General features: G+C 47.0%; 1 long non-coding RNA gene across 1 annotated transcript; it reads right to left on the bottom strand.

Moving 5' to 3' along the window:
* On the bottom strand, positions 1-20,066 carry LOC136393085 (uncharacterized). The gene is made up of 3 exons (XR_010749032.1): positions 19,913-20,066; positions 12,740-12,910; positions 1-875 (listed from the first exon to the last, which is right to left on the bottom strand). It is a non-coding gene; the product is annotated as an uncharacterized lncRNA (long non-coding RNA).
* Positions 20,067-21,408: the final 1,342 nt, after the last annotated feature.

Raw genomic sequence — 21,408 nt, 5'->3', positions numbered from 1 at the left:
AGTGATTAAAGCAATTTTACTGAATCTGTTTCTTTTGTCTTTTTTTTTTACATTGAGCAGAATAAGGTTTAGTTCAGAATAAGTTCCTTTACTTAGCAATCAGAGACAAAATTAGAGCTAAAACTTTGGTCTGCAGCAGGAAACTACTGGCTGGTATTTTGAATCTGATTTTCTGAATGTTCTTGCCTAGCCAGAATTCTCCAATATGCCACAGTCCCCACCACTCCCTACTCTCCTCCGTAAGGCCTGCTTTACTCAGTTGTGGCCTACTTGATCCTGGTGGGTCTCTTGAGTTTTCGATTTGTTTACTAAAGCATCACTAGCTCCATGGAGACCCCAACCACTGTCTGTTCTGTAAACTGTATAAGGAGGGAACAAAGGGGAGGCAAAGCCAAAGCCTCAGGTCACCTTTCCACTTCCTGCTCTGATCTCCCAGCAGCCCCTGCTGCCACTCAGGCTGTGAGAGCTGGATTCTCTTCTCTTTCTGACCTGCCTGTCTGGGTAAATGGTACAGTCTCAGTACTCGCCCTGGCTCGATGACAGTGCAAATCATGCAAGACGCAGGGACTCCCGGCACTGATCAACCTCGCTTGACCAGGCCCCATTGGCAGCAGGCCTTGCAGGGATGTCAGATCCCAGACGACCCAGAAACAGCCTGTCGTTTCTGTGTCATTCCCAGTGGAGTAACTCGAGCCTCTGCCGTCGGGTTCACACCGCCACAGCTGCTGTTCGCAGTAGCTGGCACCTGGTTGTCTCTTGCCATGGGTAAAGGCAGCCTGGAGCCTGCTATTTCCAGACGTCACCCTTGGGATCCAGCAGTCACTCTGAGGTCAGCTCCAGAGCAAGTGGCATGAAGCTCTGAATAGCACGGCCAGCTGCACAGAGTGGGGAGATGAAAAATATACGTTAGTAAGTAGAGGACGAAGAAAGAGCTAAGAGTTGGTGTAGGTAGGAGACAGCTGGGAAGGAGATCCAACTTGCTCAATGCTTGGGAAACAAAATATCTAAAAGCCACAAAGGATCAGAAGTTGATAAGAGACAGGATCTCAGGAGGAGCACCAAGCACAAGAGGCAAGGACATTCTTGTGTGGATGGACACTGGCTTTGTGTGGAGCCAACACCAAGTCCAGAGTCACTTTCCTCAGGATACACATCCAGAGATACTCAGCCTGTGGGAGAAACCCTATGAAGTCTGAACACACAGAGGAGGAAGCCTAGCCTCAGCCCAGAAATGACCCTCTCCTTCCTGACCAGGCGGTGGCACAGTGAATAGAGAGTCAGCCTGGGACGCCCAGGACCCAGGTTCAAAACCCTGAGGTCGCCAGCTTGAGTGCAGGCTCACCAGTTTGAGCATGGGATCATAGACATGACCCCATGGTCACTGGCTTGAGCCCGAAGGTCACTGAGTTGAGCAAGGGGTCACCAGCTCAGCTGCAGTCCCCCAGTCGAGGCACATGTGAGAAAGCAGTCAATGAGCAACTAAGGTACCACACAAAGATTTGATGCTTCTCATCTCTCTCCCTTCCTGTCCCTGTCTTTCTGTCTCTCTCTCTCTTAAAAAAAAATAAATAAATAAAGGAAATACACTCTCCCTCAGCTTCCCCTTGGCCTCTGTGGGGTCTGGCCGCAGCCACCAGGGCATTTCTCTGCAGCTGCTTTGCCTCTGTCACCTGAAGCCAACGGATCATGTGACCTCCGTGCACAGCCTTTGCAAACGCCACTCTGTTGTCACCCCATCAAACACACAGTAAAACTTGGATATGAACAGAGTTCCTAAGATCTGGAGCTGTCTGTAATGGATGGCGACCTCTAGAATTTGGAACTACTGATTCACACAATCCCATCCCTCCTGGAATCAAAAAAGAGCAGATGAGCATCACGTGGGCATCTCGCCCCCCTGTGTGATGCCAGCCGGGTGCCAGGAACACACCTTTCTAGGGAGTTTTTCAGCGATAGCATGTACTCTGTGGGTCAGTGGGGAAGGTTATGTAAGATACACCAACCACCTTCTGGTCCCCACAGTGCACCAGGGGTGCAGAGGGCAGACTGAGCCTACTTTCACTTTCTATCCCACACTTCAAACATGTCCTGGTCAACCGTTCTTAGGAAGAGACATTGCTGAACATAACGGGTAAAAATGTGAGCTCTTGGAATGAGATGGCTTGTCTGAAAATTCTGGCCCCACCACAGCTTCTGACAAGTTCCTTAAACTTTCTGTGACTTGGTTTTCTTGCAGATAAAGTGGAGATAATAATAATAGCTGTTACTGGGAGTATTTAATGAGCCATTCACACAAAACTCTCAGTGCATTGTCTGTCATATAGTAAGCACTTCGTGTCTGCTGTTGTTAGTAAATCACTATGTTATTTAATGGTATGGTGATTCTGACGCAGGCACTGGGTTCTACTGAGGCTCAGACACTTGCGAGCTGTGGCACCTAGGACGAGTTACCTGATGTGCCTCAGCCTCAATTTTATCAACAATAAAATTCATTGCCTGACCAAGCGGTGGCACAGTGGATAGAACATCGGACTGGTATGCGGAGGACCCAAGTTTGAAACCCCAAGGTCGCTGGCTTGAGCACAGGCTCATCTGGTTTGAGCAAAGCTCGCCATCTTGAGCCCAAGGTCGCTGGCTCAGGCAAGGTGTCACTCAGTCTGCTGTAGCCCCCCCCCCCATCAAGGCACATATCAAAAAGCAATCAATGAACAACTAAACTGCCGCAACGAAGAATTGATGTTTCTCATCTCTCTCCCTTCCTGTCTATCTGTCCCTATCTGTCCCTCTCTCTGACTCTCTCTGTCTCTGTCACAAAAAGAAAAAACAACACACACACACAAAAAAATAAAATTCATTTATGCTAGTTCCTTCTTCATCAGGTTGTTTTAAAGATTAAGTGAAATAGTGGGTGTAAAGCAATTAGCACTGTCTGATGCAAACTTGTAACTGCGTAATTGTTAATTATCTTTATTATTAGTTGTTGAGATGAGCCTGACTTTAGAGCAAAAGTAAATTTTGAGAATGTTTAATGCTGCTTCTTTGAAGGTATAAAAATGACTCCTTGCTGAACCAAGGATCTAGGTACAGAATTTCTTCAATATCCTGCTTTAGACCAATTTGACAAAACAGAATATAGCAAACTCTACTTGCAGAAGCAGAGGCCAAGGAGGAGAACAGAAATGGGGGAGGGGCTCCTCAAATGGCCCCGCCCCGCCCTCCTGGTGACAGCACTTGAGCATGTGGAGCAGAGAAAGCCCCAGGTCGGACATCCGGCTCCATCCATCTAAAACTGTGGGTGTCGTGATGTTCATCCTGCAGGGCTCCCAGATGGACTTGAAATTGCCTCCGAGGGGGAGATTTGAGTCATAGGCAGGGCTGGGGAGTAATCAGGACCACACCTACACTGTGTGGGGACCCTGTCTATGTAAACAATTTGTGACTTCAAATCAGCATGCCCTTTCTGGAGGCCCAATCTCTCTCTCTCTCTCTCTCTCTCTCTCTCTCTCTCTCTCTCACACACACACACACACACACACACACACACACACACACATAAATAAATAACCACACTGGTCCCCTGTTGTGATCCGCTCACCAGACAGGCCCCGCCTAGGACGAGGGCATGGTACAAGCTAAAGGACAACACTGTAAGCCTCAGAACATTCTGCTGGCGTGCCACTGCCAACCTCCATGAGTCCCAGTACCGGGGAGGGACCTGAATGTGTGAAACTTTAAAGGAAGGTGCTCCAAGAATGGAGGGGCTTGAGGGATGGGAGCAAAGCTTGCTAGAACTCTGAGTCTTACATCTAGGATGATAACAGGGAAAGTAAGAGAGGGAAGTATGGGTGGAGTAGGGGAGAGGTGGGAGGGTGTCCCACATAACCTCCGGTCTGAGCACAGCTGGGGAGCTTCAGCCTCACCACATCTGGGGGCCCCTCAGTGCCAGCTGGTCCTCTTGTTGAATCAACGTGAGATTATGGAGTAGAGAGTCTCTTCCCCAGCAGGACACTAGAAACAGACCTCAGAGGCTGCTGAAAGCCCCTCAGGCCAGTTACAGTAAATGTGTTCACTTTGGGTCTCCATGTCACTGATCAGCCAGTTCCTAGAACCTTGGGGTGGGAAGGAAATGTTGGTGTCACTTAGACCAGTGTCCCATCTTGTGAAAGAATTCTCTCTACGCTATCCCTGCCGAGACCCATCTAGCAGGACTCCCTCCAGTGAAAGACCATTCACCTGTCCCAAGGGGGCCCACTGGGAACTGGAACATCACACTCCAGACTGAGCTGAAAGCTGCCTTCTGGCAACCGGACCCCACTGGCTCTCGTTCTGCCTCAAAAGCTGCCTTCTGGCAACCAGATCCCACTGGCTCTCGTTCCGCCTGAGGGCCCAATCTGTAGCTCTTCCTTTCCCATGCTCGGGACCAGCCTCGGACAATTGAAAAATGCCATTATGCTGCTTCTAACACACACACACACACACACACACACACACACACACACACACACACTTATTTTCTTGAGACCAAATCTTGCCAAACCAAGACCCAAATCATATAAAGATCATGAGATTCTCTACATCTCATGATCTTGAAACTCTTCCCTGGCTGGATCTCGCTCTGCTGGGAGTGTCATGACTTCACAAAGGCCCTACTCAATGTGTACCCAGAAGCAAGCACAAGGCTCCCCACGTTTTTGTGTTTTGTTTTTTCGCCAGCGCACAGTGGAGCAGCATCACCAGCTTCCTTGTAAGGACACTCAGTTTCTATTCCTGTCTCCCCATCAGGAGGGACCGTGCCTGCTCCCGCACCACTGTTCCCCAGGGACTGGTCCACTGCCTGGCACTGGAGTACTTGTTTTACAAATGAGTGGCATTTTGAGAGTACAGGTTTATTTTTTTATTTGTTTTGGTTGTAATAGTTAATGTTGATGGAGAAATAGTTTTATTTTGGGTATATTAAACCCCATCCACGTAGAGATATGAAATAGACAACTGGATATTCAAACAAGTCGGGCTGAGAGGAAAGGTCAGGGCTCGAGAGAGATCACCAACCCACAGAGAATAAAGTCATGCTACTGCACGACCTTGCCTAGGAATTCACCTCTTTTCATGTGGCCTACCAGACAGAGCCAGCAACAGTGGAACAGAGAACATGGCCCCTCCGGCACCCTTACCTCCCACCCCGAGCAGCAGAGACCTCAGGCTCACTCACCTTCCTCTTCTCTCTCCCCGCCTGGGAGAGTCCCCGTCCCACACCCAAGGGAGAATGCCTGTGCTCCTTGCCCACGGGAACGCCAGAAGAAAGATTTGAATCAAATGTGCATTCCTGGTAACAACAAAGTCAGTGTCTGCTAGAGGAAGTCAGCAACTTCCAACCCTAAAGTTGATTTCTTTTTCAGCACATGGCTGGAAACTTAGAGGTCAGCAGCAAGGAAGAGGCATTTCTGCACTTTCTCCCCACATCTGTCTACCTGAAACACGAATCCTGCCGTCCCAAGGAATGGCAGACTCCCGGGGCCAGGAGTGCCCTCTGGTGGTCATGATAACACTGATGTTTGTGAGAATAACACCATCAGCGAGTTAGTGATCATGATAACTAACACTGTGAGCATTTACCATGGACCAGACTTGTCACAAAATTTCCCCTCGGATTATCCCATGTGGCGCTCATTCTAACTCTATAAAGTCCTGCTGTTCTTCTATTCTCCCCATTTTACAAATGAGGAATGTGATCAAGGCAGTGATGTGACACTCAAAATCACAAAGGAGAGAGGAGATTGGCTGGTCTCCTCCTTCTGGTCATCTGTCCCTGTCTAACTCCTCAACGTAGACTAAGAAATCCCAGAAGGAAAGGGGGAATTTAAATATACATGTTTTTCATTATAAAAGTAAACCCTTCGGAAAAATTGGAAAGAAAAATTACGTGCCCATTATCAAAACCACTGTTAGCATTTTGACATGCTTCCTTCCAATCCTTTTTTTATCCTTTCTCTTTTTCATAATTGCAATCCAAGTATCATATATATTCTCCATTGAAGAATATTTTTAAAGATGGTTTCCCTTTAAGAATTTTCTATTCTTAGATGTGATTTCCACATTCCTTTTTTAAGTCAAAACGACAGGAGTTTGTTTGCTTTGGGGACATCCAGGAAGAGTGTGGCCCATAGTTCCATGCCAGATTTGCAGACTCTCAGCCTGCCTCTGTGTGCTTCCCAGAGAGCCAGGGCTGTATGGTGGCTGAGTGTAGACTGCAGCCTCAGGACAGGTCACAGGGCCAGTTGAGTACACTGCCCTCGGGGCAGGTGTCCCAGAGAGAACATTTGTGGCTGACTCACTTCCAACAGAGGTTAGAACAGAGGCTCAAAGCAGGGAGGCCCCGGAGCAGCCACCCACAAAGGCCTAGGATTCTGGGGAGGCTTTCCTGTGACGGCCACAGGGACATGTCTATGTGGCAGCCCTCTCCATGAATGGGTCACTTTTCTGCACTCTCTCCTGGAAGACTGCCTCCCCTGCCAGAAGCCTCTGGCCCTCAACCTTAGCACTAAGACACCCGCCACCGATGCAATCCCTGCAGGGCTGCAGCCTCAGGACTCAGACTCCCAACCTTACCTCTCACAAGCTCTGTGGAGTTGTTAGGAGAGGTAAATGGACATTTAGGTGAGTACTGAGCACTTAGAAAGAGCTCGAAAGTGGTGGCTGTTGTTCTAGAAACCACCTGCATATAGAATGTTCTTGAAGAAAAGTGCGGAGCAGCCGTCCATGCGGCACGTAGCTAGAGGCCGCATGTAAACCACTGATCACCCCTCTGAAATGACTGAATTCCTGCATCCTCTGAGTTCTGAGCAGGTGCCAGGGGAGCAGAGAGACAGTCTGAGTTCTCCTGCTCCTCTGCCTCTCCCCCGTTCCCTGTGCTATTATTCCCCAAGAACACAAGAAGGACTATACCAGGCGTAGTACTCCAATTGTGTAAAGACTTGAACTGAAGCAATACGATGAAGCAATAGTACTGAAATAGGGCCCTGGCAGCTTCCTGTTGTACCAGGTGTTACCACCTTATTCCTGGATTGTGGAGAGGTCAGAAGTCCTAGGAGTGGGGCCAGGGAAGCTGGAGCAATGAGAAGCATACTCAGCAGTCTCTGGACAAGAGTTCTCACCAACTGGTGTGGAAGCATGTTGACATTTGAACAACCAATATGGCAAAACCACCATGTACCTCGGATTTATCAGCAGTTCAGACCCTGAGAAAGTCAGTGTGGGACCCCCATGAAGAATACAAAGGACCACAGAATGGATTAAATTTATTTGGTGCTCATGCCCTGTTCATAGGGTGATTGGGTTGAGCTTTAGAGCCCAGGAAGCTACTCAAGTGTTAAAACATCCCTATCCACATCATTCCTTACTGCTTGCCTTACTGGTGCAATAGGAGAAAGGGACCTAGAAATTGAACGATCCCAAGTTAAACACCATGGTGAATTCCTGAGATCAGAGCCAATGCTGAGATAGCCACAGTACTGAGCTCAGAAATGCACCAAACCCATTGTCACAGCCCAGCACTAGCCTTTCATGCCCAGTCATTCAGCCATTCATTCCAGTAATATCTGTTAAGCCCACATAGGTGCCAGGTGCTATTCTATGGGTTGGGCATACAACAGTGTGCAAGACCAAGGTTTCTGCACTCATATGGCTCAGCCTAGTGAGAAGCCAGACATAAAGTCACAATAAAGGGTGCTTGAGAAAAACGTCGTTTTGTTTTAGCGTGAATTCTGGAGTATTAAGTTGGCAAAGACCTTGACCTGGCCTTCCTCTTATGCAGCCCCCCGAGACAGTGAGAGGGGCCAGCATGACAAATGGAAAGAGAGTGCATGGGCTCTGGAAAGGCTAAGGTTGCATATCAGCTCTGCCATTCACTAGGGCAACAATTTCTCTAAGCCTCAGTTCACTTACTTGCAAAACGGCGATAATAACACCCAATGGCTGGGTTGTCCTGCGGCCTATAGGATACTGAGCTGAAAGTATCTTGCATGCAAAACATGCTTGAAAAATAGTTGCTATTATTATCCTTCTGTTATTGATGTTATTATTAGGTACTGGGCTGGGATTATTCCAGGGAGTCCTATTGGCTGCTCAAGTGAGTTGAGCCCTGAGCCAGCTCTGGAGCTGTTTCTCTCAATTCCTGGGGCCCATCTGGTCTCCTGGTTGGGTGTTGGGAGGGCCTAAAGCTGGCTAGGCCAACCCCATATCCTCTGGTTCACTGTCTTAACTCCTCCTCCACCTGATGGATAAAGACAGAATTTAATCCTGTGGAGGATCCCTCCCGTACAGGGATTTGCTTCCTTACAACAAAAATTGGCTTTTTTTTTAAATGGCTTTTTACTGACCTTGAATGGTATTCTTTGACATGCTGGCAAGACGTTCTTGTTTGAGCATGACAATGTCTCATGTTTTCTCTTCCAGTGAAGAGAGCAATCCCCTCACACTGGGTACCCCCAGCCGGGGAATGAACTAACACTTTATAAATCCTTTGGTCAAATGCATTGGTATATTTGTCCACAAACCCACAGATAATGAACTGTAAGTCAGGCAAATGAGCAGAGTGGCTAGGTGTGCACAGGCTGTGCCTTGGGACGGAGCTGGCTTGCTCCTTTGTCAAACTCAGGGCCTTAGAAAGAAAGAATGCTTCTCTAAAAATAGGACAGCTGGAGGCTGGCCACATCAGCAGATAGTCCTCCCAGCTTTGGGGCAGGCCAGCTGACGAAGCTTTCATCTGGCAGCCCCAGATTTCTTACAGCTGTTTTCCAGACCAAAGGCCCCTGGGGATGCTGGCCTCACGCCACACGTCAAGTGCTTTTCACCGAACACTGCACATGAGGCAGGAGTCGGCATAATCAGCCTCAGTCAAAGCCTTGCTGGGCTCCAGAAAGGATCAGCAAGGCTTGGAGGCCGTAACTGTAAGCACATGCCAACACCCAGCAATTTCCTCACTTCACTTTGCATGTATGTAAGTCTTTTCCTTTTTTATTTCTATTAAAAGTTGGATTTTCTCTCCCATTAGAAGCCAGGGATAGTATAGCATAGTGGTTAAAGGGGTGTGCTCTGGAACCCAACTTCTTGGGTTTAAAGCCTGGTGGGGTTTTATGTAATTAATAAATTTTATTTTTTAGGAGCAGTTCTACTTCCACAGAAAAATTGAGCAGAAAATACAGAGTTTCCATATAATCCCCCCACAACTCCTCCTACCGGGGTCATCCAGTGCCACAGTGGTACATTGTTACAATCAAACCTACATTCCCCCGGCCGGATAGCTTGGTTGGTTGGAGCATCATCCAGAAGTGCGGAGGTTGAGGGTTTGATCCCTGGTCAGGGCATGTACAAGAAGAGGTCAATGTTCCTATCTTTTCTCTCTCTTGCCCTTCCTCTCTCTCACTAAAATCGAGAAATAAAAATTCAAAAACCTACATTGACACATTGTTTTCTCCCAAAGTCCATGGTTTACTTTGCAGTTCACTCTTGGTGTTGTACACCTAAGACTTTGAACAAATGTATAATGACATGTATCCACCATTGCAGTATTTTACAGAGTAGCTTTAGTGCCTGAAAAATCCCCCGTGCTCTGCCTAATCATCTCTCCCTTTTCCCTAACAGGCAGTCGTGATCTTCTTACTGTCTCCATAGTTTTTTATTTTGCAGAATGTCATACTGTTGGAATCAGACAGTGTGTAGCCTTTTCAGATTGGCTCCTTTTACTTAGAAACAGGCATTTATGCTTCTTCCATGTCTTTTCATCGCTTACTTGCTAATTTCATTTTCTCATGCCGAATAATATTCCATTGTTTCGATGTACTACAGTTTATCCACTCACCTACTAAAAGACATCTTGGTTGCTTCCAAGTTTTGCCAATTATGAATAAAGAGGCTATACATATCTGTGCTCAGACTTTTGTGTGGACATAAGTGTTAAACTCCTTTGGGTAAATACAAAGGAGCACAATTGCTGGATCCAACAGAAGAGAATGTGTAGCTTTTAACAGACTGCCTTTCCTAGTAGCTGTGCCATTTACAGTCCCACCAAGAATGAGTGAGAGTTCCTGCTGCCTCCCAGCCTCATCAGCATTTGGTGTGGTCAGGGCACTGGATTTTTAAGACTACTTTTGCTTTCTCTTAGCTTTTGATGACCTGAGGCAAGTCACTAAACCTCTCCACCTTGGTTTTCTAGTTTGTGAAACCTGGAGAATAGTAGCACTTCCATTACTAGGTTGTTGTGAGCATTAAATAAAGTAACCCACGTAAGGTATGCAGGGCAGAGCTAGCATGTGCAAATTCTCAATATGCATTAGCTATGCTGTTTGGAGTAGGTTGGATTTCTTTTCTAAAAACACAATTCTTGGGTACCAAATAATGTTTAGGTTAGGGGTGGATTCCACAAATTTATTTTTTACTAAGAGTTGAGCCCACGCCATTTACCATCTTGATGACTTTATATAATAGTCTCATTTGAATATCACTATGGTGCTACAGGGTTGATACCAGAATTAGTATCGATTTTAAGATAAGAAAATAACAGCCCAGAGAGGTTGAATGGACTTATATCCAAGGTCACCCAGCTCAGAAGAGGCTGAGTTGGGACTTGAACCTGAGTTTATGTGATATGGAAGTCCAACACTTAGCCCCCTAGGACACTGCCAACCAGCATTTGTGCTTGGGAATGTAGATTCACAGGGTTAGAGTCTTTCCAAGCCATTCTCTAACTAAGCAAGAAGCCAGGCCTGTGTGCTAGTATTAATTGCACTTCACAGTTGCCATATCAAAATGATTATGTTAAAGTTCATGTCAACTGTTTTATTCTTCTGACGGCTCAGCCACCCTCTGGTCTTTGCATATGTCGCTCCACACTTCTTACCCCTTTTCACCTGGCCAGCTCACACAGAGCCTTCAGTTCCTGGCTTAGACATTATTTCCCGTGGTAAGACTTCTGGGTTGGGTGCCCTCCTTTGCTCACTTACACCCTGTTTTTCCCCACATTAGCCCAGTACCTAATAATAACATCAATAACAGAAGGATAATAATAGCAACCATTTTTCAAGCACGTTTTGCATGCAAGATACTTTCAGCTCAGTATCCTATAGGCCGCAGGACAACCCAGCCATTGGGGTGTTATTATCGCCGTTTTGCAAGTAAGTGAACTGAGGCTTAGAGAAATTGTTGCCCTAGTGAATGGCAGACCTGATGTGCAACCTCAGCCTTTCCGGAGCCCATGCATTCTCTTTCCATTTGTCATGCTGGCCCCTCTCACTGTCTTGGGGGGCTGCACAAAAGGAAGGCCTGGTCAAGGTCTTTGCCAACTTAGTACTGCAGAATTCACGCTAAAACAGAATGTTTTTCTCAAGCACGGCCTCCCCACCCACGTGCTTCACCCTCACATACATTTGTAGCTGAGTGACAGTCTCACAGTGGGAGGTCCTGTTGCAGGTCTGAGAACCCGAGGACTACCAAGTTGTGGGGCACACAACCCTGTTAGGCTTGCTCGCTGGCTTACCAGCTGCAAGCACTTTGTACAATTAGTGCATGAGCACATGACAGCACTCTTTTTTTTTAATTTATTGATTATTAGATAGATGAGACAGACAGAGGAGAAATGGGAAACATCAACTTACAGTAGCTGCTTCCCATATGTGCTTTGTGTGGGCAAGCCCAGGGTTTCCAACCGGCAACCTCAGCATTCCAGGTCGACACTTTGTCCACTGCGCCACTACAGGCCAGGCTAACAGCACTCTTATATGGATATGCATGCTTCCCCTCGGGGCGATGAGAGCAGATAGCGCCCCCGCCCCCCCCCCCCCCCCCCAGCTAGGCACGGTTTGTTTCCTGATCCCTTGCCCTCCATTGCAAAAAACAGTTTTCCTTTGTTCTGTTTTATTTTGTTTTCTTCTTTTGACTTGCCTGTTTTTGCAAGCCTCCAATGAATGGAAAGGCCCACCGTCCTCCAGCTCCACAGTTCCTTTACCATCTGCCCAAATTCAATGCAAATCTGCATGGCCACAACCACCAGCCTTACACAAGTCCAACCCTCCTGTCTCCAGATGAGGGAAAGGGGAGCTGGAGAGGTTCAGCATCTGGCCTGAGGTCACACTGCAATTAGGGAAAATCAAACACAGACCTTCAGAATCTAAATCTGGGGCACTTCCCATAATACCACCCCACTCATCAGTATGGCTTAATCTAAGCAAGATTCAGCACAGTGTTCAAACGGGACCCTACTGTCAGAAAGATACGTAAGATAAGGAAGTGTTGAAGCAATTCCACTCCTTCAAAAAACAGATGCGAGAAACTTTCCAACAAGAGAAAAACACAGAGCACATTGGACTTCTGGGGAGTCTGGTGGGTTTGTGGCCTTTCAGATCTCCAATCTACTCACATAATTCCATAACTTCTCTGTTGTCATTCTTTCCTATAAATCACTTCCTGAGGGAGCATTGCAGATGTTTACAAGCAAAACCTGCAGCTGGTGGTCTTTCATAAATTGCTCCAGAGCCCCGACTTCTCTAAGATGGCACCTGCTAGACTGAACTTGGATCAGAGAAATCCTGAAGATAGAGAGGGGTAAATGAGGGAAACGTATAGTGTCAGTCCCACCCCCAGTTTCAATTCATCTCATTCTGCTGTCAGCTCAGCAGTAGGTGGGGAATGAGAGATGATGTCAAAGAGAGACATGTCACAACCTCCGGCAAAGCCAAGGTACCCTTACCTCGTTTTGGTCTGAAGGCACACCAGGGCCACCAAAATAAACTTCACTGTCCTTGCTCAGTGGCTGCTCACTGCTCACCAGGCTTTCTGAAGGTTAATTAGCTATCGAAGGTGTGAGGTTGCTCCATCCATCCCAGAAGGTTCTAATTTGGCAGCAGTTTAATGGTGTGCCCTGGGCAAATAGTGACATTCATTAAAGATGTGAGTTGGTACCAAGCAACTACTGATAAGAGGAAGTTTGCAATGGGAGGGAGGAAACGTTGACACTATTGGGTTCCACGGTGCTCTGGGTATTTATTGTCATTTAATCCTCACCATGACATTGCTATTATCATCACTTGACAAATGTCAGAAGACTTTCTAAGAAATTCAGCAACGTCACCCCAAGGTCATACCGGCAGGAGACAGTAGCACTAAAATGCCACCTCAGCTCCACCTCCTGCCAGCCTGCGCACACCACATGTTCCTGGGCGGAACGGCTGGTTTTCCACTGAGCCTGCCCTGTCTTCCTTGCTGGCAGAACCCTGGTGGCATTGAGGCAGCAATGTGCTCAGCTCCTGGTGCCCCCGAGTTTGGTAGCATCTACCATCTGCTGAAATCACCTGCAGCTACTGGGCCTGATGCTTGAGCTGCAGTTCAGAATCTGTTATCTCATAGAAACCATTTTACACATAGCAGTCCGTCCGTAAGACTGTGATCACTGTTTATCACTGTTCCTCTGTTGTTCTCCAGGTTATGCCAACTCTTACAGATTATTAACCGGAGATACCACCAACAGCACTGTTTCTACTGAAAAATGTGCTATAATACCCACCCGCCCCCTGCTCCCTATCACTCCCCCACCAACAAAACCAGCAACTTCCAAGAGATTTCATGAGTCCTTTATAAGGTTTATAGTCAATTCAAATTTCACAGATTCAAACCCAAAGCTGCATTCACATTTATTATAATTATATATAATAACCATTTATTTGGAAGATCCAAGACTATCAAGAATCCCAAAGCAGCCTGATCAGGCAGTGGAGCAGTGGATAGAGCGTCGGACTGGGACACAGAGGACCCAGGTTCGAAACCCCGAGGTTGCCGGCTTTAATGTGAGTACATCTGGCTTGAGCACGGGGTCACTGGCTTTAGCTGGGTCACATGGTTGCTGGCTTGAGCCCAAAGGTTGCTGGTTTGAGCAAGGGGTCACTCAGTCTGCTGTAGCCCCCCAGTCAAGGCACATATGAGAAAGCAATCAATGAACATAAGGTGTCGCAATGAAGAATTGATGCTCCTGCCCTGGCCGGTTGGCTCAGCGGTAGAGCGTCGGCCTAGCGTGCGGAGGACCCGGGTTCGATTCCCGGCCAGGGCACACAGGAGAAGCGCCCATTTGCTTCTCCACCCCTCCGCCACGCTTTCCTCTCTGTCTCTCTCTTCCCCTCCCGCAGCCAAGGCTCCATTGGAGCAAAGATGGCCTGGGCGCTGGGGATGGCTCTGTGGCCTCTGCCTCAGGCGCTAGAGTGGCTCTGGTCGCAACATGGCGACCCCCAGGATGGGCAGAGCATCGCCCCCTGGTGGGCAGAGCATCGCCCCATGGTGGGCGTGCCAGTGGATCCCGGTCGGGCGCATGCGGGAGTCTGTCTGACTGTCTCTCCCTGTTTCCAGCTTCAGAAAAATGAAAAAAAATGAAAAAAAGAATTGATGCTCCTCATTTCTCTCCCTTCCTGTCTGTCTGTCCCTATCTGTCCCTCTCTCTGACTCTCTCTGTCTCTGTCAAAAAAAAAAGTCTTAAAAGTATAGTTAATATGAGGTATTTCTATATTATCCAATCTACTTTATCAAATTGAAAAAAATTTCCCTACAACTGAAAAAATTTGTATTCCAGCCAAGAAGATAAAACAGTAGCTGTAGCCACTTGACACGGACAGTGCTGCATCTTCCCAGAGGGGACTGCCAGGTGTCACGAGAGCCCAGACTTCCTCAACCTCGGCACTATTGACATTTTGGGCCAAATAATTTGCTGCGGGGTCTGTCCTGGGCACTACAGGGAGATAGTAGCATCCAGGCCCTATCCATAAGATGCCAGGGTCACTCCTAGTGTGACAACCAGAAACGTCTTCAGACTTGGGGCCAGCTCCCCCCCACACTGGTGAAGTACTGCGACAAAGGCTGGTGAGCTGGATAACCACTTACTGACGGGGCTCACTGCACCTGACAAAGCCATGACCCACTCCCGCGAAGTAAGTGGCACTGACCCGTGTTCTATGAGCAATTCTACCCACCCATTGCAGGGAGCAGACGGTCACTGAGATGGCCTTTGGCTGCAGTCATGGGCAAGGCCTATTCTCCGTGCCATGAAGAAGCTCAGCCTCCGAGAGGAGATCTTTCATTGCTGGGTGCTAGAGGTTGTGAGGCCGTGCCCCTGAAGGCCTTCTCCTGCCCGGGCTTGCTCTCCCTCACACACAGGCTACGGAAGGCTGTCAGCAGTCCCACTCCCGTCCGCCTTCCCCAGGCTCCCTGCGACGGCGCGAGAGTCAGTGGAGCTCCTGCAGGGTTTGTGTTTCATTTTGCTGCTCACTTTTGAAGCCCCTTCTCAGAATGACTGTCTTAGCACAGCTGTTGCTATTGAACAGTTTCCTGCAGTTCGGCATGAAAGAGAATCTAACTTCACAGAGCACTTTGGGAGACTTCTCTGGAATCTAGCTTGGGACATGCTGAGAGAGCGGACTCAGACCATTTCATAGTCGTAGGGTGAACTGGCATTGTGCCCTGGAAAGCACAAAATTGGAGCTTATCCTACAGGTTACCAAGTAGAGCAACTGCGAGTTTTTTCCTGGGTTCTTCCAACCAGATTAAATGTAGATATAGATATAGATATAGATATAGATATAGATATAGATATAGATATAGATATAGATATAGATATAGATATAGATATAGATAGAGGGGTGAGCAAAAGTAAGTTTATAGTAGTTTGTATGGAAAATAATATCACAGCCTGACCAGGTGGTGGTGCAGTGGATAGAGCATCAGACTGGGATGCAGAGGACCCAGATTCAAAACCCCAAGGTCACCAGCTTGAGCATAGGTTCATCTGGTTTGAGCAAGGCTCACCAACTTGAGCCCAAGGTCGCTGGCTTGAGCAAGGGGTCATTTAGTCTGCTCTAGCCCCCCCTGCCAAGGTACATATGAGAAATCAATCAATAAACAATTAAGTAACCGCAACAAAGAATTGATGCTTCTCATTTCTCTCCCTTCTGGTCTGTCTCTTCCTATCTGTCCCTCTCTCTGTCTCTCTCTGTCTCTGTCACAAAGAAAAAAGAAAGAAAGAAAATAATATAACAAACTTTGATGTACTCACAACTGTAAACCTACTTTTGCACATGCCTGTATACATATCTGTATACATATTTTGAGTCTTAGAACCACTCACTCTCTCTCTTTTTAAAATAAAGATGTTATTTATTCATTTTAGAGACAGTAGAGAGAGAGAAAGGGAAGGAGGAGCAGGAAACAGCAACTCGTAGTTGCTTCCTGTATGTGCCTTGACCAGGCAAGCCCAGGGCTTCGAACCAGTGACCTCAGGGTTCCAGGTCGATGCTTTATCCACTGCGCCACCACAGGTCAGGCCCCACTCATTCTCTGAACTCAATGATAATCAACAGTAGAAGAAAAATCTATATACTCATAAGTAATTATTAAGTCACTGGTTACCAGCAATTTGAGTTTCTCAAACTGAGAAAATCATTCATTCATTCATCCATCCATCCATTCATTCATTCATTCATTCATTCAAATACTCCAGAAGATCAGGTACATTTGTTTGTTGTTCACCACTTATTTGTTGAATAAATTAATGCCCACTTTGTTTGAGATGATATCACTAATGCTAAAAATACAGCAGTGAGCAGGAGTGGTATAATCCCTGGCCTCAGGGTCATGTTTATTGTCCATCAGGGGAGCAAGAGAAAAAAGAAATAAATAAAGCAATCACACATTGTGGAAAGAGCTAAAATGGAGAGAAGCTGGAGAAGAGAAGGGGGCGAGCAGACCTCTGAGCAAACACCTGTTTAGCAGGGACTTGAAGATGAGGAGCTGGCCTGAGAAAATGTGCAGAGCCCCCCCAACACACACACACCGTGCACACACACCGCACACGAGCACAAACCGCACACACATGCACACACATGCACACCTCATATGCACGCATACATGCATGCACGCATACACCCTCTGCTTCAAGGGAACATCTCAGAGCTGAGGGAAGACTTTAGTGAGAGGTTCTGAGACTTAATTGTTTACATTACTCTGTAAAAAGAAGGTAAGAAAACACTCTATTTCCCATAACAACTGTATCTGCCATAACACTGGGCAATACGTATGACAGAAGACCTGAACTACAGAGGATACTGGAGGTGATTGAGAAAGAAAAGCCTTCAGGGGCCTAACCCTGGGCTTACTCCCAAAAGTGCAGATTTTATGATGATGGGTATAGACATATTTTTTTAGATAGGAAGACAAAGAGCTTCATGATTAAAATACCATCTAGAAAGGTAACTTTATTATTGCTGATTCTATATCTGAAATTGTTCATCTCTACCACTGCGCTTTTCCCCAATGAAAGACAACTTTTCTGTGCAAAATTACATACATACTATATGTCATCTTGTAAATACATTACAAGTACAATCATCCACATAACACTCTGGGTTTTTACACAAGGTACTATCTGTAGCAGTACTAATAGAGGGTAAGTTAAATGTGTGTTCTTTCCTATATGTAGTGTGCTATCTTTAAGTATTTTTTAAAAATAATTGTACGTGTGCAAATAAATGCCTACTTCACTGGCCAACTAGCATCAGCTCATTTATTTCTTCTCACTGAACACCTATCAGGAGCCAAGCACTGAGGCAGAGACCAACAGCCCAGCAGGGAGCAGGGCCCAGGTGACCTCTGCCCTCATGGAGATGCTAGTCCAGTGGCGGCGGGGGGGGGGGGGGGGGGATGGACAGCAAACAAATGTTTACAGCGAGGAGTACTGACAGCACATTATGAAATCACTAACCCCATCTGAGAGGTCAGGAAACGACGTGTGAAGTGGGATGGCACAAATGAGTAAGAGTGAGAGAAGTTGGTGGTGGCAGTCAAGGGGGCTGGCTCCATGTGGGAAGGCCCTGATGGGGAGGCAGGTTGGCACGCTGGGTGACACAGCAGGAACCAGAGGAGGAGGACAGATCCCCTGGGGGTCCTGTAAGGCTCGCTGAGGAGTCTGGATTTCATTGTACGGGGAGTGACAACGCTTGCATGGCCCCAGAAGAGGCGCTGAAGCTGACAAATGAGAAATGAATAGAGCGGGGCCAGTGAGAGCACAATGGAGATGAAGAGGCCACTGCTCTTTTCCTGAAGCCACAAGGTCTCAGCCCTGTGCTGCCTGCCTGGATAGCTCGGTTGGGAGCATTGTCATCATATGCCAAGGTTGTGGGTTCAATCCCCGGTCAGGGTACATGCAGGAACAGATCAAAGTTTCTGTCTCTCTCTTTTCCTCTCTAAAATCAAATAAATATTAAAAAATAAATCTCAACCTTAGGAACCATGAACAAAGGAGGGGGTAGGGAGGGTGATGGGCACAGAGTCCTTTGGAAACCGGCTAGGGGCTCCATCTTTCATGTAAAAGGCCTTTCTCAACTCTGGTTCTCTTAGCTACCTGCTCCTATTTTAGGGGCTGGCATTAAAGTGCTAAATGAAAGTTCAGTGCACGAGGGCAAAGTTTATCAACTGGTGTGACCTAACTCCAGGAAGAGTGCCCACTACACATATACACACACCCTGATAGGATTGCACGCTCTTGTGAGATCAGGGTTCTATGTTCTTAGCAACCGGATTACCTGAACCTAGAACATACTAGGTGCTCAATCAGTGCTTGATGTTATTATTAAACCCCTCTGAGCCTCCATTTTTCTCATCTGTAAACCAGGGATGAAAATACTATTTACCTGGCATGTGTTGTGAGAAGAAAGAGTATATGTAAAGTAAAGCACCTGGCACAGTGCTTAGTTTCAGCAGATTAGTTATAAATAATGGGTAGCAATAATGATCATCATTATCATTTCTAGAGATGACAGTGGGGCAGTTGCTTCATAACCATTTGTGGTCACTACTGGCCACACTAAATATAGAGGCAAAGCACAGTGCCTTTTGAGAGGCTGGTTATTATAGTACAAATCAACAAAGCAAGGAGAGGATTCAAGATAATAGTCCTTGACGTTCACTGTGTAGAAAGCCCAAGGACACTGGCTTCAATGTGACTGGCTAGGAAGAAGGCAGGTAGTGACACTGCACCAAACAGCTCTGTAGGACAGCCATTCTCGTGGAATGTTCTTCTGCTGCTGGTCAGTAAAGGCAGCCGAGGACATTAGATGGTGTGCCACGCCTCCCCCCAAACCGGACACTATCCGGAGAGCAAGCAGGCTAATGGGTTGTTTCTTTTGGACTAGAGCTTTTACATTTAAAGAAATGTATGTCTATTATTTTTTAAAAACAGTATAAGGGGGTGTAAATAGAAAAGACAGTTTTCCTATCACCCCCAAGCCTTCGAGCAGATTCCCAAGAGATAATCACTGTTATTTCTTAGATACTTTTATGCATATACAAGAACATAGGCACATTTTCTACAGATGGGATTATAAACTGCTCTGAAACTTGTCCCCCCACCATTTTATCTTAAATATCTTTGCATATTAATATGTAGTTTTCCCTTCTGATTTTTTTAGTGAGAGAGACAGAGAGGGGGGACAGACAGAAAGGAAGAGAGATGAGAAGCATCAACTCATAGTTGTGGCACCTTAATTGTTCATTGATTGCTTTCTCATATGTATCTGGACCAGGGGGCTCCAGCCAAGCCAGTGACCCCTTGCTCAAGCCAGCAACCTTTGGGCTCAACGACCAAAGCATCATGTCTATGATCCCACACTTAAGCTGGTGAACCTGTGCGCAAGTGGATGAGCCTGTGCTCAAGCCAGTAACCTCGGGGTTTTGAACCTGGGTCCTCAGCATCCCAGGCTGATGCTCTATCTACTGCGCCACCACCTGGTCAGGCTTATCTCCTAATTTTTAACAACTGCTCAATAAAGATAATGTAATAAGCCATCAGATATGGATGGCTTACCATAATTTAATTTTATTTCTCACTTACCTAAATCCAATTGGTGCTAGGGAGTGTTTTGGGAGGCAAGAGGTGTTCTGATCCTAGCATTTATTCAGGAATCCGGGACCTGCCAGTTTCCACATGTGACGTCCACATACTTGATGTCTTCTAAGGTCACTGTGGGTGTCGATATCCAGCTAGCAGATGGGAACAGAGTGTAGAGGAAGGTGAGGTTTCTTTTAAATGAGCGAGGCCTAGACGTGACTTATATCACCTCTGCCCACATCCCACTGGCCAGAATTAGGCACCCTGCCTGAGATAGGTCCTAGAAAAGGTCCCAGCTGGGCAGCTGCTTCTGGCAATTCCAAACTGTGACCAGGAAACACAAGCCTTTGGCGTGGCAGCTACCTCCATCTGCCACAGATGCAATGAAGGGACTTGTCAGTCATTGAAGCTTTAGGAAGCTGGCTTTCCTCCTTTTTCTGCTTTTCTACTTGTCTTTTTACAAAGGCAATTTTTTTTATATCTTGTGACAGAGATAGAGAAGGACAGATAGGGAAAGATAGACAGGAAGGGAGAGAGATGAGAAGCATCAGTTCTTTGTTGCGGCTCCTTAGTTGTTCAGTGATTGCTTGTTCATTGATTGCTTTCTTTTTTTTTTTCTTTTTTTTTTTTTGTATTTTTCTGAAGCTGGAAACGGGGAGAGACAGTCAGACAGACTCCCGCATGCGCCCGACCGGGATCCACCCGGCACGCCCACCAGGGGGCGACGCTCTGCCCACCAGGGGGCGATGCTCTGCCCCTCCGGGGCGTCGCTCTGCCTCGACCAGAGCCACTCTAGCGCCTGGGGCAGAGGCCAAGGAGCCATCCCCAGCGCCCGGGCCATCTTTGCTCCAATGGAGCCTTGGCTGCGGGAGGGGAAGAGAGAGACAGAGAGGAAGGAGGGGGGGGTGGAGAAGCAAATGGGCGCTTCTCCTATGTGCCCTGGCCGGGAATCGAACCTGGGTCCCCCGCACGCCAGGCCGACGCTCTACCGCTGAGCCAACCAGCCAGGGCCTGATTGCTTTCTCATATCTGCCTTGACCGGGGGGCTACAGCAAAGGGAGCAAACCCTTGCTCAAGCCAGCAACCATGGGGTCATGTCTATGATCCCATGCTCAAGCCAGTGACCCTGCTTTCAAGCCAGCAACCTTGGGGTTTCAAATCTGGGTCATTTGTGTCCCAGTCCAATGCTCTAACCACTGCGCTGCCACCTGATCAGGCTATTACCTACCCCTTTGTTATATAAGTAAAAATACCTTTTGTAATTCTGGTTTTATTGAGACACAGTATAGGGCAGAGACTAAGGATAAGGGAAAACAATATAGATTTATCCCACTCAAATACGAGCAACACAGCATTCCACAGATGATCATTTAGTCAAACATTCCCCTATTAATGGACAGTAAGGTATGTTCCCATTATTTTGTCATTACAACTGATGGAGAAATAAGCAAATATATATTTATACACTAGTATTTTTTTTCTTCTTTTCCAAGTGAGAG

Source organism: Saccopteryx leptura, chromosome 2 (genome assembly GCF_036850995.1).
Source record: "Saccopteryx leptura isolate mSacLep1 chromosome 2, mSacLep1_pri_phased_curated, whole genome shotgun sequence".
Taxonomy (NCBI): Eukaryota; Metazoa; Chordata; class Mammalia; order Chiroptera; family Emballonuridae; genus Saccopteryx; species Saccopteryx leptura.
This window is presented reverse-complemented; position numbering and strand designations above follow the sequence as displayed.